General features: G+C 60.1%; 1 protein-coding gene across 1 annotated transcript in view; it reads left to right on the forward strand.

Moving 5' to 3' along the window:
* The window catches only part of HSD11B2 (hydroxysteroid (11-beta) dehydrogenase 2), a 30142-nt gene that overhangs the window by 11826 nt on the left and 3078 nt on the right, over positions 1-15238 (forward strand).

Genomic DNA, 15238 nt, shown 5'->3' on the forward strand with positions numbered 1-15238 from the left:
GCTCGCCCAGGGCTCTGTGCCGGGAGCTCCCCGGGGACACGCGAGGGTGTTGCCCTCTTGCTGGGAGCATCCCTGGGAAGTGTCCTGTCCCCCTGCCAGGCACGGGGCAGGGGGTGTGCTGAGCTCCCGGCGTGGGCTGCACACACCTCGTGGCTTCATCTCCTGGGGATGTTTTGGTACACACGTGCTTTCCCTTCCTCCTCCTCCCTCCCGGCGGTGGGAGAGGAGGTGCTGGAGGTGCCTGGAGGCAGCAGGTGCTTTGCTCCGGGGGGGGTGGCAGCAGGTGTGGGGGGCAGGAGGAGCTGCTGGAGCCAGCGTGGGGTTTGCCAGGGGGTGATGCTGCTGCTGGCACCCACTTGGAGGGGAAGGAAGGGCAGTGCTCCTCGGGATGGGAACCTGCGTCCTGGTGGGAATGGCTGGGCTGGGCTCAGAGAGCTGACAAGTTGGAGAAGAGGGTTTGTGTGTCTCCTGGGCAATGGGGTCTGGAGTCTCCTTCTCTGGAGACATTCCAACCCCCCTGGATCCTGTGGGATGTGCTCTGGGTGCCCCTGCTCTGGCAGGGGGGCTGGGCTGGGGGAGCTTCCCAGGTCCCTTCCCAACCCCTGGGATCCTGTGATGCTGGAGAGTTGCTTTGAGGTGAGCCAACCAGCTTCCAGTGGGGAGCAGAGGGAGATCTCTCCAGAGGAGGAAGCTCAGAGGAGCAAAGCAGCAGATGAATGAATGATTCAACTGAGTGAAGGTCAAAGCCACGGCAGGGCAGGGCTGGCTGGGGAGGACATGTGTGGCACTGGGTGCCCTGTGGCACAGCAGGTCAAGCCAGCCCCGTCTGGGTGGCATTGCCTGTATAATTAGTGAGTCAGTGGTTGGAACAAAGTGTTCTTACATCGAGGTGACACCTCTGCAGCTCCGGTGTGTTTGCTCTGGGCTGTAAATACCCGGTGGTTTTACAGGTTGGAGGGATCTGCGTTTCCTTCTGCTGCTCCAGCAGGTGCCAGATGCAAGGGCTGCTCTGCTCTGCTCTGCCCTGCCTGGGAGGGCATCCCTGGCTCCCGGTGTATTTGCATAATAATGAGCCTGATTCTTTTTATGGGTTAATTCCGGACACCTCCTGTTAACTGGGGGTTGAGTGGGGGGAGCAGCCCGGGAGGCTCAGAGCAGGAGGAGGGAACTCTTGGCTTCCTTCTTCTTCCCTGTGGGAAGCAGAGGGAGAAGTGCTGAGTTGGGTGCCTGGGGGTGTGTGAGGCCAGGGACAGGGTTTCTGCCGCACTGGACCCTTTGGAACAGCCAAGAAATGCAACCAAGTGCCCTCCTGATGCCTGCCCCTAGAGCAGCAGAGGTCCCAGCCCACAAAAACCTTGTGGGTTGTGTCCTCTTGTAGGTACTTCTTGGTCACTGGCTTAATCCTGGAGCAGGGAGTTGCAGAGGTTCAGTGATGCTCACCTGGAGCAAGGGAATGTGGCTGCAGTGCTGCTGGATCTCCTGGTCGTGGTGTCCCAGTGCTTCCAGCTCTCCCAGAACCCTCAGGATCCAGCCCCAAGTTGAGCTCTGTGTGTGCTGCTCCAGATCCATGTGCTGGTGTGGCCATCAAACCCTGGGTTCTGGCAGGGGCTGGAGGCAAACTGGGCTGTGCAGCGTGGTGGGAAAGGAGCAGAGCAGCTGTGGAGCTGCTGACCCCGTGGCAGCAGCAGGGACTGGGAAATGGTGCCATTTCCCATCTGGTGTGGGGTTTGCATGTCTGCTGGTGCACGTGGGGCTGGAGCAGGGATGGGCACTGACCCCCCCAGGGGAGGGAGGAACGCTGTGGGTGCCCCACAGAGCATCCCTTGGGCTAGCAAAGTAGGTGGCCACTAGTCCCCTGTGGTGCCGTGTTGAGCCCTGGCTGTGACCTCGGGGCTTTTGCATCCCCTGCTCTGGAGCGTGGCTGGGGGCAGAGGGGAGGAAAGTGTTAATCCTGCCTTCCTGGGGGAGGTCACAGCTGTTTGCAGCGAGGAGAATGCCCTCCTGTGCAGCAGGGCTGGGAGAGGTCAGCCCTGGGAGGAGGGAGGGAGGGATGAGGAGGGGAGTCAGGATGAGGATGGGAGCAGAGCTCAGCTGCTCCAGAGCTGGATGGGACGGGGGGAGGGGGGGGGATGCAGCCACCTCCATGCTGCTCTAAGCCTGCCCGTGAGCCCAAACCTGCCTCAAAGACAAGCCCAAGGCTTTGGCCAAGCATGGGAGGCTGCAAGGAGCTCAGCATGGCTGTGGTGTGGGCAGGCTGGGGACAGGCAGCTGCCTGGCCCAGCAAGGTCACCCATCTCTGGGCACCCCAGGGCTGCTGGTGCTGCTGGTTGGCACCAAGGTTTGGTTTCATCCTGGGTCAGCTTAGATGTGAGAGTAGATCATCCTTTGGTCCCTGTGGTCTTAGTGGCTGCCCAGGAAGTTCCATCAGCCCATGGAAATGGCCCAACACCACTGGGTTCTGTCCCTGGAGGGGGTGGCCCTGAGCATCCCAAGGTCTCCTGGAGCAGGGGGAGCTCCCTGAGTCCCTCTGCTGTGTCACTGCTGGGGGTGGCTTTTTGGAGAGCAGCTGATGGTCCAGTTTACTGCAGGTCCTTGGGAAGGACCAAATGCAAACCAGCCTGTTGAGCCTGCCTGCCTGGGGGGGGTTGGTCAGAGCAGAGGGGAGACCTGAGTGGTGCTGCAAGGTGTCAACTCTTGCACTTGGCTGAGAAGTTGAGATGAGTGAATCATTGTGAAGGTTGCACCTGAATTGCACAGCTCTGGAACAACCCCAAAAACCATAGGCCTGCAGCCTGGGGGAGGGAATTTGGGTCTCTTGCCTCCTTTGGAGCAGCCTACAGAGCCAAGAGGCACCTGCAGAGCTTTCTGTCCCCCAGCAAATCACCTGGGAGGAGAAAACCAGTCAGCAGGTTGGGCTGCTCCAGCCCCACACCTGCTGTGCTCTCCTCTCTTCTCCTCCTTCCTGGCTGCAGGGAACACATTTTCCTGGTGAGGCTCCCTGGTTATGGTTGCACAGCCCATGAACGATCAGAAATGGGTCAGAGCTTCAGGTCCCACTCAAGGTTAAGGGAGGTTCTTGCTCCACGATCCTGCTCGAGCAGAGCTGCAGCCTTTCCCATGGACTCAACAGATGTTGAAGCATCTGGTGAGTGCAGCAGGATGAGGTGATTCAATCCAGATGTGGGGATTCTTATTCTTCTGCCATGAAGGTAGCAGGAGACCCATCCCTTTCCTTACCAAAGAAGCAGCATCTGCTCCCATCTGGACTTTGGTGCTGTCTTTTTAGACCCATTTTTCCAGCTGAACTGGGAGGGTGGAGATGCCAGGGGCTCCAGGATGGGCAACTCTGCTCCTGCTTCACAGCCCAGATCTGATCAGAGCTGGTGCCAACAACCCTGTGATGGGTCCATCTTCATGCAAAGACTCTGCAGCCCTTCCCTGGGCAGTTTCTGCTCAGCTTCTGGAGCTGCAGAGCCAGGTCAGCTACCCAGGGTCTTCCCCAGGCTGCAAATCAAACTCATTCCCTGGAACCACTCAGGTTTTTCCAGGATCTATTAAAAATTAACAGCAGAGGCAACTGCTCCTCTGTTGGGGGGGGAGACAGGACCAAAACCAAACACCCAAACTCCAACCCTGCTGTACAAGCAATTCTTTGTGTATGTAAAGAAAGCTGCGTGGAGCGAGGAGGGTGCGGGGGGGGGGGGGGGGAGAAAAAAGCCACATTTAACCCTCTGGTGATGGGGTTTGGGGAGCAGAGCAGGAACCCTGTTTGCTCTGCCTCTTCTTGCAGGCCTGAAGCTCTTCCCCTCCCCAGGGTTAGGATTCTCCTTCCTTTTCTTCTTCAGGAGGTACCTACACTTTACCACAGATGTTTAGATAAACACACTCATCTTTTTCTCACTTAGCTCTTCAAGAAGCCCTTCTGGAACCTGCTGACATCACCCACCTCTTGGGGTGGGTTATTTTGGTTTCTAGCACTGCTCCTCCAACCTGATGAGGGCAGCTGATTAGGAGGAAGAGTGAGGAGAAGGAGAAACAAGAGGTGGGTAGAGAAACCCAAGCTGAGTGCTCGGGGTTATGTGGGGACATGAGAGCAACAAAGCAGAGACTTCCTTGCCCAAAATGAGATTGTCAGATGGGAACGGATGCTCGGGGAGGAGAGGAGGGTAGGAAGTTGCTGCCCTTTAGTCCAATGAGCAGCTCAGCTTTAATGTGTTACCCACCCCTGGGTCTGGCTGCCCTCAAGCCAGGATGTGCTGGTGGAAGAGGAGAGCTGAGCTGCTTGACTCCTGGCAGGACAGGGGATGGTGGGCTTGAATCAACCAGGGTTTTGCTTGATAAGGTGCAGGGAGTCATCAAGGGGCCTCCACCAAGTTTGGGCAAGTGGGTTTGTTGGGTTTTTTTTCTTCTCACTGTGGTCTTTCAGTGGTGGGGAGATTGAGGTGAGACATGAGGAGGAAATTGGTGTGAGGGTGGTGAGAGCCTGGCCCAGGTTGCCCAGGGAAGCTGTGGCTGCCCCATCCCTGGCAGTGTTGAAGGGCAGGTTGGATGGGGCTTGGAGCAGCCTGGGCTGGTGGGAGGTGTCCCTGCCCATGCAGGGGGTTGGATCTAGATGATCTTTAAGATCCCTTCCAACCCAGACCAGTCTGTGGTTCTGTAACCCCAGATCTGGGGGATCTCTGCTGGCCCAGCTGGCATAGGACAGGCTGCAGGGCTTTCATACCTCTTCACCTCTCCATGTCCCTCCTGTGACCTGAGATAACTGCTGTGGAGCCTGCAGGGTGCAAACCACCCAGGACTGTTGCCCTCGTGCTCTCAGTGTGTTGCCCTGGGGATAGTTGGAGGTTATTTTACTCTTGAACCTTACTCAGCATATCCCTGTCCCCCCCCTTCTCCAGTTCTCCAGGCTGCTGGGGGGTCTCCAGTCCCTGTTCCTCTGCCCCAGCCTGTCCTTGCTTCCCTGTGCAACAGCTCACTTGGGCTTCCTCCCCCCCACCCCGAGACCCTCCAGCCCCTGGAGCTTTGTCACCTCTGCTGCTGGGGAGCTGCTCTCCTGGGATTTGCTGTAATCTTCAAAAGCAGTTTGGGGCTTTGCTGGCTTTGCTGGGTGGCTGACCCTGGGGTGCCAGATGGTGGGTGCCCCCCAGGCAGGCTGGGGGTGGAGATGAGGGGGTGGGCTGAGGTCCTGGAGGAGGTACCTGCCCTGGTGTCTTCTACAGAAGAATGTCTGGCCTCTTTTTTTCTCTTATCAAGCCTCCTCTCTGTTTCTGGGGGTGGCCTTCTCATGCTGGGTCTCTCAGCTCCAACCAGACATACCCTGGAGCAGATCAGTCATCCCTCCCTGTCCTGTTTCTTATCTTCCCCACTCCCATTTGGCATAAACATCAAGCCATGCACATCATCTTCTCACGACCCCTGCTTGCTCCTCTCCAGTGTCCCAATGACCAGGTGGACACAAGGACTGTGATCTGGGCTGTGCATCCATCCCATGGGGACTTCTCCTCCCACTCCAGCTGCCTGTGCTGTCCCAAGCCCAAGGGCACGTGTGGGGTCCTGCTCTGTGCATCACCCTTCAGCCTGATGTCCAAGCACACCCACCTTCATGCATTTGGGGGGGGGGAGGGGGTGCAAAATGCACCCAAATCAACTTTTGATGCTGAAAATCTGATTCCTGAGAGCAAGAGGCTGAGGAGGGGACAACTTAATCAGGTACAGAAGGGGCTGGTGGAGCTTGAGGTGACCAGGGAGGTCTAAACAGATGTCTGGACTGAAGCACAAGTGGTGCTCATTCAAGTGTTTTGCTCAGGTTCTAAAAAAAAATAGTCATCTGAGCTCCAGAGGGATCTGCAGGAGCAAATCCAGTTGGTGCAACCAGAGAGCCCATCGAGCTGTGGGCTTGGGCAGGGCCTGCACCTATTTTCCTGCTTGCCTGGGCTTGTGGCTTGGAGCAGGAGTTTATTTTGGTGACAGGGGCAGTGATGAGATGGCACTTGACAAGCAAAGGAGAATTTCAGGCCCCCTCCAAACTGCTCCAACCTCCCCCACCCCCTGGAACTGCTGCAGTTCTGCTGTGGTGCTGCAGGCTCTGAGCTGCTTCACCTCATGGGCTTTGCTCTGGGGGTGACTGCTTGGGTTTGGCAGTGGCCCAGCCTGGTTTGGTCCCTGCTGCCACCCTGTGTCCCAGCCCCTGGTGACTTGTTCACCTCCATGGTGTGGTGGGTACAGCCTGGTCAGGGCTTTTCCACAGCTGACCTGACCCACCATGTGGCCAGAGGTTTTCCTGGTGCTGCTTTACTGCCCTGAGGTGTCCCAGGGTGGTGATGGCTCATGGTGTTATCCCTGCAAGAAGAGCTGATCTGACCTTCTGCTGCTGGTGGATGGCTTGGCCACGCCTGCAGCAGCCCTTGGCCCTCACCTGCCCCTCCTTGCTGCCTCCTGAGCTGTTACACACCTGAGAATTGGATCTGGGGCTTGGCTGGTGCTTCTCCAGCCTGCTGGGGGTCCCTGGGGATCTCTTGTGCAGCCCAGGGCTTCTCCCCAGCAGGTGCCCCAGCCATGGCTTTGCTGCCACCACCTCGTTCCCTGAGAGCATCTTCAGTCCCACATCCCTGTTGGACCTTCCTGGGTTCCCAGCCTGGTTCCCTCCTGGCCCCTTCCTCTCCAAGGGTCCGTGTGACTGGCACTGATCCTGTTCAGCTGTCCCTGAGCCATGGGTGTCCTTCCCAGTGACAGCTCTTGCTGATGGATGGCTGTCCTGGCTCCCTGTGTTCCCAGTTCCCTCTGTTCCCTCTGAAGGTGCTGATTAACCCATTTATCACCACAGCTCTTCTCAGGGGCAAGCTCCATCCCTGCTCCATCCCTGCTCCATCCCTGCTCCATCCCGGCTCCATCCCTGCTCCATCCCTGCTCCATCCCGGCTCCATCCCTGCTCCATCCCTGCTCCATCCCGGCTCCATCCCTGCTCCATCCCTGCTCCATCCCTGCTCCATCCCTGCTCCATCCCTGCTCCATCCCTGCTCCATCCCTCCAGGCTGTGCCCTTTCCTAGGTGACATCCCTGCCATCTTCTCCCCATCCATCCCTGCCTGTGGGAAGCTGGAATCCTTGCCTGTGAGAGTCCACCTGCTCCTTTTTGGGGAGTCAATCTCCCCTGGGGGGATCTGGCAGCTGCTGCTGATCCTGCTGTGCCCCAGGACATGGGGAGTGGCTGCTTCTAAGAAATTCCCTGCACCCTTTTTCTGTGAAAGCCCAACGTGCTGCTGACAGGGGAGGCACTTCCTCCACCCTGCCTGGTCACCAGCCCTGGCTGGGTCCTCTCTGGCAGCAGCAGCACTGGGGCTGGGCTCTCTGGGCTGGCCCATCTTCCTCCACCAGCTGGGGAAGACTCTGGTGCCTTTGCTGGTGCCAACCCTTGGGCTGAGCTTGGCAGCTCTGGGCTTAAAGCTGCTTGTGAGCTCCTGGGTGGCCCTGAGCTCCTCCAGCACCTCCCTGGCCTTCTGCAGGAGAAGGTGGCTGTGCTGGGGGGGAGTCACAAGGCATCTGGGTGGCTTTTAGTGACAGTGACAAGGAGGGCTGTGACTCCCCACACTGATGGAGCTCAGGGCTGCTCCTGTGTCCCCAGAACTGGTGGAGTGAAGCTGGTACCTGCTCCTGGAGACATGGGCTTTACCTTCAGGAGCATCCATGGTGGCCTCAGGGCTGCTTGACAGCCCTGCTCTGCTCCTTTTGGGTTGTCCAGGTAGGAAAATCAGATTTTTTCCAAACCCCCTTCTCTTTGGTTTGTGCAGGGAAAGATGTTCCCCCCCTCCCACCTCCCCCGGGTGGAGGTGGTGGCGTGTGAGGCTCCAGAACTCAGCTAAGCCCTTGGGATTCCCACCATCTGGCCCTGCTGTGGGGAGGGGGCTGGGCCACCCCCTGCCCCCCTGGGGGGATGGGCTTTGCCTTCTGCCACGGGCTGCCCTGAGGGGCTGCCTGCCCACCCCATAGGACCCCCCCCCCGAGGGTCCTCTTGCCAGGGCTTTGGGGATGGGCTTTGGGTCACCTCCTTGGGTTTCATGTCATTTTTAAGGAGGCTCTGGGTTTGCTGAGGACCAGCAGCATCACCCACCCTGGGCCCATCCAGCAGCACCCAGGGGTGTGGGAGCTGTTCCCAATGGGGTCTGTGGGGAGCAGGGATGCATCCATGGGATGCTGTTGGGTTCCTGCTGGTGATCCCAGTGGCTGGTGTTGGGGAGAGGGGCTGCCAGTGTCCCTGCCCAGCCCCAGCAGGGCTCTGGGCAATGGGTAACTGGGGAGGATGGGGCTGGCAGACCCCCTTTTGGGGTGTCCCTGCTGCATTCTGCTCCCTGCCACCTCCACCTGGGCATCCTCCCCTCCCTGTGGTGCTCCCAGGATGGAGCTGGGATGGTTGTCCCCGAGGAGCTGAGCTGGGATCAGCCCCTGCTGTGTCTGTCCCAGTGCCCAGCAGAGCCTCTCCACAGTGTGGCCAGAAGGTTTGACCCCATCCTTGTGCCTGGAGGAGCTGGATCCAAGGTGGTGAATCCTGCTGTGGCAACACCTCCGAGCAAAGTGCCAGGGGGGGTTTGGTTTGGCATCCCAGGCAGGATTGGAGCCTGTGGAAACAAGCAGCTCAGCACATTCATCTGCTCAGCCTGATGGTGTCCTTGAGCTGGTGACAGTCCCATCTTGGCCAGGGTGGTGGGGGACACAACCCAAAAGCTCTGTCAGAGAGGTGGGATCCATGTGCATGGCAGGGCTGGGGGGGGGGGATGTGGGGCAGAGCCTGGGGGGGTCTGACCCAGCTGACACCCACCCACCTGCCTCTGGCCTTGGTGACAGCTGGAGTGTGTCCCCCCCTTGCCCCAGGTGTCCCCAGGGCTACTCCCAGGGGACCTCCAAGGAACAGCTCATCCTGGGGCAGCCCCACTGCACCTTCTGCATGGGGGTCCCAAGTGGGGGTGCCCATGGAGGGAGCAGCTCCTGGGGAGCACCCAGGCACCCACTGGGCTCCAGGCAGCCACGTGGGGCTTCCTCAGCCCAAACAGGCTCCTGACCTTCAGGTTGGACAGGTCAGGGATGGACCTTCCCATGCATGGGAAGGTTCAGGGATGGGGATGCTCAGGTGAGGATGCTCAGCTTGTGGCTCAGGTGAGGATGCTCTGCTCTTGCTTTGGGGATGAGGATGCTCAGCTTGTGACTCAGATGAGGATGCTCAGCTCATGTTTGAGGGTCCTTGGCCTGTGGTTCAGGGATGAGGATGCAGCTCCAGAGCTCAGATGAGGATGCTGAGCTCCTAGGAGAGGGTGCAGATGCCCAGCCTGAGGCTCAGGGCTGCACCCTGTGCCACCAGCCCCCCCAGCATGTGCAGAGCTGGCAGTGGGTGCCAGGGCAGGGGGGGGGTGCTGGTTGGCAGCTGTACCCACGTTCCCACCCAGCTCAGCAAACCCTAGGGTGAATTTTGAGCACGTGTCCATGTGTGGCAGCCTTGGTGCTGGCTGCAGGGGCAGCACAAATACCTGAGACAGCAAGAAAAGTCAGTGCCTTTCGTGCCTGACTCACCTGAGGGAAACCTGCCTGAGCCCAACCAGGGCAGGTGAGCCCAGCCAAGCTCCCAGCAGCATCAGGAAGGGTGAGTGGTGCTCAACCTCCCAGGAGCTCTGCTTCCATGGGTGAGGAGCATCTCCAGGCCGTGGGCACATTGTGCTGCTTGGTGGGTCCTCCTTGCACCCTTGGGCTGGGTAGGAGGGCACCCCAAGGTCCTTGGCTTGCTGGAGGTAGGGCTGGTTGTGCCAAAATCCCAGCAGGGGCTGGTGTGTCCTGCTCCTGGGGGAGCTCCTGCAGAGTCCCCAGGAGTTGCTGCAGATGGCAAAAGGTTCTCCTAGCCCCTGGGGTGGGTGTTTGCCCCTGTTTGCTGAACCCTGCTGTGTTTTCCAACCTGGGTTCAGGACCCACTCTTGGCTGCAGCAAAACCCTCTGTCTGGGGGCCTGGGACCCTTGGGGGGGGAAAGGGGATGCAATGGGGGCTTCGGGGCCCCCTACCCTTCACCATCTCCTGCCCTGGCTCTGACCTCTGTCCTTCCTGGTGGTCCTGCCTGCGAAAAACTGTTGGCAAAGAGGGAGCCGGGCTGGGAAGGAGCAGGAGAAGGTCTGGGAAGGAGCAGGAGCTGGGAAGGAGCAGGAGCAGGGAAGGAGCAGGAGCTGGGAAGGAGCAGGAGAAGGTCTGGGAAGGAGCAGGAGCTGGGAAGGAGCAGGAGCAGGGGCAGGGGCTGGGAAGGAGCAGGGGCAGGGGCTGGGAAGGAGCAGGAGCTGGGCTGGGAAGGAGCAGGAGCAGGAGCTGGGAAGGAGCAGGAGCAGGGAAGGAGCAGGAGCTGGGAAGGAGCAGGAGCAGGAGCTGGGAAGGAGCAGGAGCAGGGAAGGAGCAGGAGCTGGGAAGGAGCAGGAGAAGGTCTGGGAAGGAGCAGGAGCTGGGAAGGAGCAGGAGAAGGTCTGGGAAGGAGCAGGAGCTGGGAAGGAGCAGGAGCAGGGGCAGGGGCTGGGAAGGAGCAGGGGCAGGGGCTGGGAAGGAGCAGGAGCTGGGCTGGGAAGGAGCAGGAGCAGGAGCTGGGAAGGAGCAGGAGCAGGAGAAGGAGCAGGAGCAGGAGAAGGAGCAGGAGCAGGAGAAGGAGCAGGAGCAGGAGAAGGAGCAGGAGCAGGAGAAGGAGCAGGAGCAGGAGAAGGAGCAGGAGCAGGAGAAGGAGCAGGAGCAGGAGAAGGAGCAGGAGCAGGAGAAGGAGCAGGAGCAGGAGAAGGAGCAGGAGCAGGAGAAGGAGCAGGAGCAGGAGAAGGAGCAGGAGCAGGAGAAGGAGCAGGAGCAGGAGAAGGAGCAGGAGCAGGAGAAGGAGCAGGAGCAGGAGAAGGAGCAGGAGCAGGAGAAGGAGCAGGAGCAGGAGAAGGAGCAGGAGCAGGAGAAGGAGCAGGAGCAGGAGAAGGAGCAGGAGCAGGAGAAGGAGCAGGAGCAGGAGAAGGAGCAGGAGCAGGAGAAGGAGCAGGAGCAGGAGAAGGAGCAGGAGCAGGAGAAGGAGCAGGAGCAGGAGAAGGAGCAGGAGCAGGAGAAGGAGCAGGAGCAGGAGAAGGAGCAGGAGCAGGAGAAGGAGCAGGAGCAGGAGAAGGAGCAGGAGCAGGAGAAGGAGCAGGAGCAGGAGAAGGAGCAGGAGCAGGAGAAGGAGCAGGAGCAGGAGAAGGAGCAGGAGCAGGAGAAGGAGCAGGAGCAGGAGAAGGAGCAGGAGCAGGAGAAGGAGCAGGAGCAGGAGAAGGAGCAGGAGCAGGAGAAGGAGCAGGAGCAGGAGAAGGAGCAGGAGCAGGAGAAGGAGCAGGAGCAGGAGAAGGAGCAGGAGCAGGAGAAGGAGCAGGAGCAGGAGAAGGAGCAGGAGCAGGAGAAGGAGCAGGAGCAGGAGAAGGAGCAGGAGCAGGAGAAGGAGCAGGAGCAGGAGAAGGAGCAGGAGCAGGAGAAGGAGCAGGAGCAGGAGAAGGAGCAGGAGCAGGAGAAGGAGCAGGAGCAGGAGAAGGAGCAGGAGCAGGAGAAGGAGCAGGAGCAGGAGAAGGAGCAGGAGCAGGAGAAGGAGCAGGAGCAGGAGAAGGAGCAGGAGCAGGAGAAGGAGCAGGAGCAGGAGAAGGAGCAGGAGCAGGAGAAGGAGCAGGAGCAGGAGAAGGAGCAGGAGCAGGAGAAGGAGCAGGAGCAGGAGAAGGAGCAGGAGCAGGAGAAGGAGCAGGAGCAGGAGAAGGAGCAGGAGCAGGAGAAGGAGCAGGAGCAGGAGAAGGAGCAGGAGCAGGAGAAGGAGCAGGAGCAGGAGAAGGAGCAGGAGCAGGAGAAGGAGCAGGAGCAGGAGAAGGAGCAGGAGCAGGAGAAGGAGCAGGAGCAGGAGAAGGAGCAGGAGCAGGAGAAGGAGCAGGAGCAGGAGAAGGAGCAGGAGCAGGAGAAGGAGCAGGAGCAGGAGAAGGAGCAGGAGCAGGAGAAGGAGCAGGAGCAGGAGAAGGAGCAGGAGCAGGAGAAGGAGCAGGAGCAGGAGAAGGAGCAGGAGCAGGAGAAGGAGCAGGAGCAGGAGAAGGAGCAGGAGCAGGAGAAGGAGCAGGAGCAGGAGAAGGAGCAGGAGCAGGAGAAGGAGCAGGAGCAGGAGAAGGAGCAGGAGCAGGAGAAGGAGCAGGAGCAGGAGAAGGAGCAGGAGCAGGAGAAGGAGCAGGAGCAGGAGAAGGAGCAGGAGCAGGAGAAGGAGCAGGAGCAGGAGAAGGAGCAGGAGCAGGAGAAGGAGCAGGAGCAGGAGAAGGAGCAGGAGCAGGAGAAGGAGCAGGAGCAGGAGAAGGAGCAGGAGCAGGAGAAGGAGCAGGAGCAGGAGAAGGAGCAGGAGCAGGAGAAGGAGCAGGAGCAGGAGAAGGAGCAGGAGCAGGAGAAGGAGCAGGAGCAGGAGAAGGAGCAGGAGCAGGAGAAGGAGCAGGAGCAGGAGAAGGAGCAGGAGCAGGAGAAGGAGCAGGAGCAGGAGAAGGAGCAGGAGCAGGAGAAGGAGCAGGAGCAGGAGAAGGAGCAGGAGCAGGAGAAGGAGCAGGAGCAGGAGAAGGAGCAGGAGCAGGAGAAGGAGCAGGAGCAGGAGAAGGAGCAGGAGCAGGAGAAGGAGCAGGAGCAGGAGAAGGAGCAGGAGCAGGAGAAGGAGCAGGAGCAGGAGAAGGAGCAGGAGCAGGAGAAGGAGCAGGAGCAGGAGAAGGAGCAGGAGCAGGAGAAGGAGCAGGAGCAGGAGAAGGAGCAGGAGCAGGAGAAGGAGCAGGAGCAGGAGAAGGAGCAGGAGCAGGAGAAGGAGCAGGAGCAGGAGAAGGAGCAGGAGCAGGAGAAGGAGCAGGAGCAGGAGAAGGAGCAGGAGCAGGAGAAGGAGCAGGAGCAGGAGAAGGAGCAGGAGCAGGAGAAGGAGCAGGAGCAGGAGAAGGAGCAGGAGCAGGAGAAGGAGCAGGAGCAGGAGAAGGAGCAGGAGCAGGAGAAGGAGCAGGAGCAGGAGAAGGAGCAGGAGCAGGAGAAGGAGCAGGAGCAGGAGAAGGAGCAGGAGCAGGAGAAGGAGCAGGAGCAGGAGAAGGAGCAGGAGCAGGAGAAGGAGCAGGAGCAGGAGAAGGAGCAGGAGCAGGAGAAGGAGCAGGAGCAGGAGAAGGAGCAGGAGCAGGAGAAGGAGCAGGAGCAGGAGAAGGAGCAGGAGCAGGAGAAGGAGCAGGAGCAGGAGAAGGAGCAGGAGCAGGAGAAGGAGCAGGAGCAGGAGAAGGAGCAGGAGCAGGAGAAGCCCCCCCCAACAACCTCCCAGGCAAAACCAGCCGCGTTTTTCTTCCCCCAACCCCCCCCGCCGGGCTGGCTTGGAACAAACTGCCGAGCTGGGCTTTTTTTTGGGGCTGTTTCCAGGTGTTTGAAGGTGCTGAGGTGCTCGGAGTGGAAGTTTTTCTGTGCCAGCTGGGGCAGGAGCAGCACAGGTCCCCGCGTCCTGCCCTCCAGGGCTTTTATTTTTAAACCTTATCTTTATTGCAGTTTTTCTCCTGCCCTGCTGGGAAAGGCAAAAAAAAAAACAAAACACTTTTTATCTGGCCTGGGGCTGGCAGCGTGACCTGCTCCCCTGGAGGGGGAGAGGGGGATGTGGCTCAGCAGGACCCTTCAGCATCTCTGGGGGTGCTGGAGGGGGATGCTGAGCCAGCCTGGCATCTTCCTCCCACCACCCCGTGGTGGGTGCTGGGTGGTTCTGCTGGGGAAGGGCAGTCCCTGCACCTCCGGGGTGTGTGATGGCTCTGGCCTCTGGCCAGGGGCTTTATTTCAGGTTTCTGACACAGCAGTGAAGTCAAGCTGAGCTGGGGACCAGCCCGTGGGTGCTGAGGATGGCTTAGGTGGCACCTGGAGCAGCTCCCAGCCCAGGGGTGCAGGAATGGGGAAGCAAAGGGAGAGGGAAGCCAGTCCCTGTGCCCACCCCAGGCCTGGTGGTAGGAAGGGTCAGGGGTCTTGGAGGGGCCCATGGAGCAGGTGGCAGCTCTGGGATGGTTCCCAGGTGCCATCTCTTTCTGGGGGGGATGTCCTAAGGAGCACCCAAGGGTGGCAGGCGTGGTTGATGGGGCTGTCCCTGCAAGTGCTCCCCAGTTAATGGTTAATGTGGCCGGGCAGTGGTGGTGGCACAGGCTCCCCCAGCCATCAGCACTGCCATCGGCCCTGGGAACAGCCTGTACCTTTGCTGTTTGTTTACATCCCGTCTGCTCCGCCCCGGCCTCCTGCCCAGCCTGTCCCCTGCCACCCCAGGGGTGGCTTTGAGGGTGACACTGTCACCTGCAGTGGCCCTGCTGGAGCTGAGATGGAAGAGATGAGGGTGGGAAAGGGCAGCACCCAGTGTCCCCTGCCACCCCAGGGGTGGCTTTGAGGGTGACACTGTCACCTGCAGTGGCCCTGCTGGAGCTGAGATGGAAGAGATGAGGGTGGGAAAGGGCAGCACCCAGTGTCCCCTGCCACCCCAGGGGTGGCTTTGAGGGTGACACTGTCACCTGCAGTGGCCCTGCTGGAGCTGAGATGGAAGAGATGAGGGTGGGAAAGGGCAGCACCCAGTGTCCCCTGCCACCCCAGGGGTGGCTTTGAGGGTGACACTGTCACCTGCAGTGGCCCTGCTGGAGCTGAGATGGAAGAGATGAGGATGGGAAAGGGCAGCACCCAGTGCTTCCCCACCTGGGACATCCCCACTGGATGCTCCCATGAAGGATGCAGGGTGGCAGGAGCAGACTGGGATCCCTCTTTCCTTTTTTCCCTGTTTTTAATCCCCTTGGCACCCCAGCCAGGTGAGGTGTGTGTGGGGGGATGGGGTTGCTGTGCCTCTTGGCCACCATTTTTGGGAGGTGAGAAGCAGTGGTGTCCTAGGGAGCCTTGTGCCAGCTCCCCGTGGTGCCCCACGGAGCTTTTGGAGGACGTCTTGAGGGTGATGGCTCTGGGCCATCCAGGTGCTTCTACCCTCACCTCTCATCAGAGAGGCCCTCGGGGAGATGGGGGTTGCAGATAAGGGAGTGTTTTCTTCCTCTCGTGTGTGTGATACGGGAGAAAACAGCAGCTTCACAACCTGCCAGTGTCCCAGGGCAAGGTCATGTCCCCTGTGGGATCCAGAGCCGGAGTGGGGTGACAAGCGCCGAGCGGGGCAGCTGCTCCCTGGGGATGGAGAGGCAGAGCTGGGGAGGTGGGTCCCTGGGGCCTGGGGGCTGGTGGCTGTCGTTGGCCA

The sequence above is a fragment of the Chaetura pelagica genome, unplaced genomic scaffold (genome assembly GCF_000747805.2).
Source record: "Chaetura pelagica isolate M959 unplaced genomic scaffold, ChaPel_1.0 scaffold856, whole genome shotgun sequence".
Lineage (NCBI taxonomy): Eukaryota > Metazoa > Chordata > Aves > Apodiformes > Apodidae > Chaetura > Chaetura pelagica.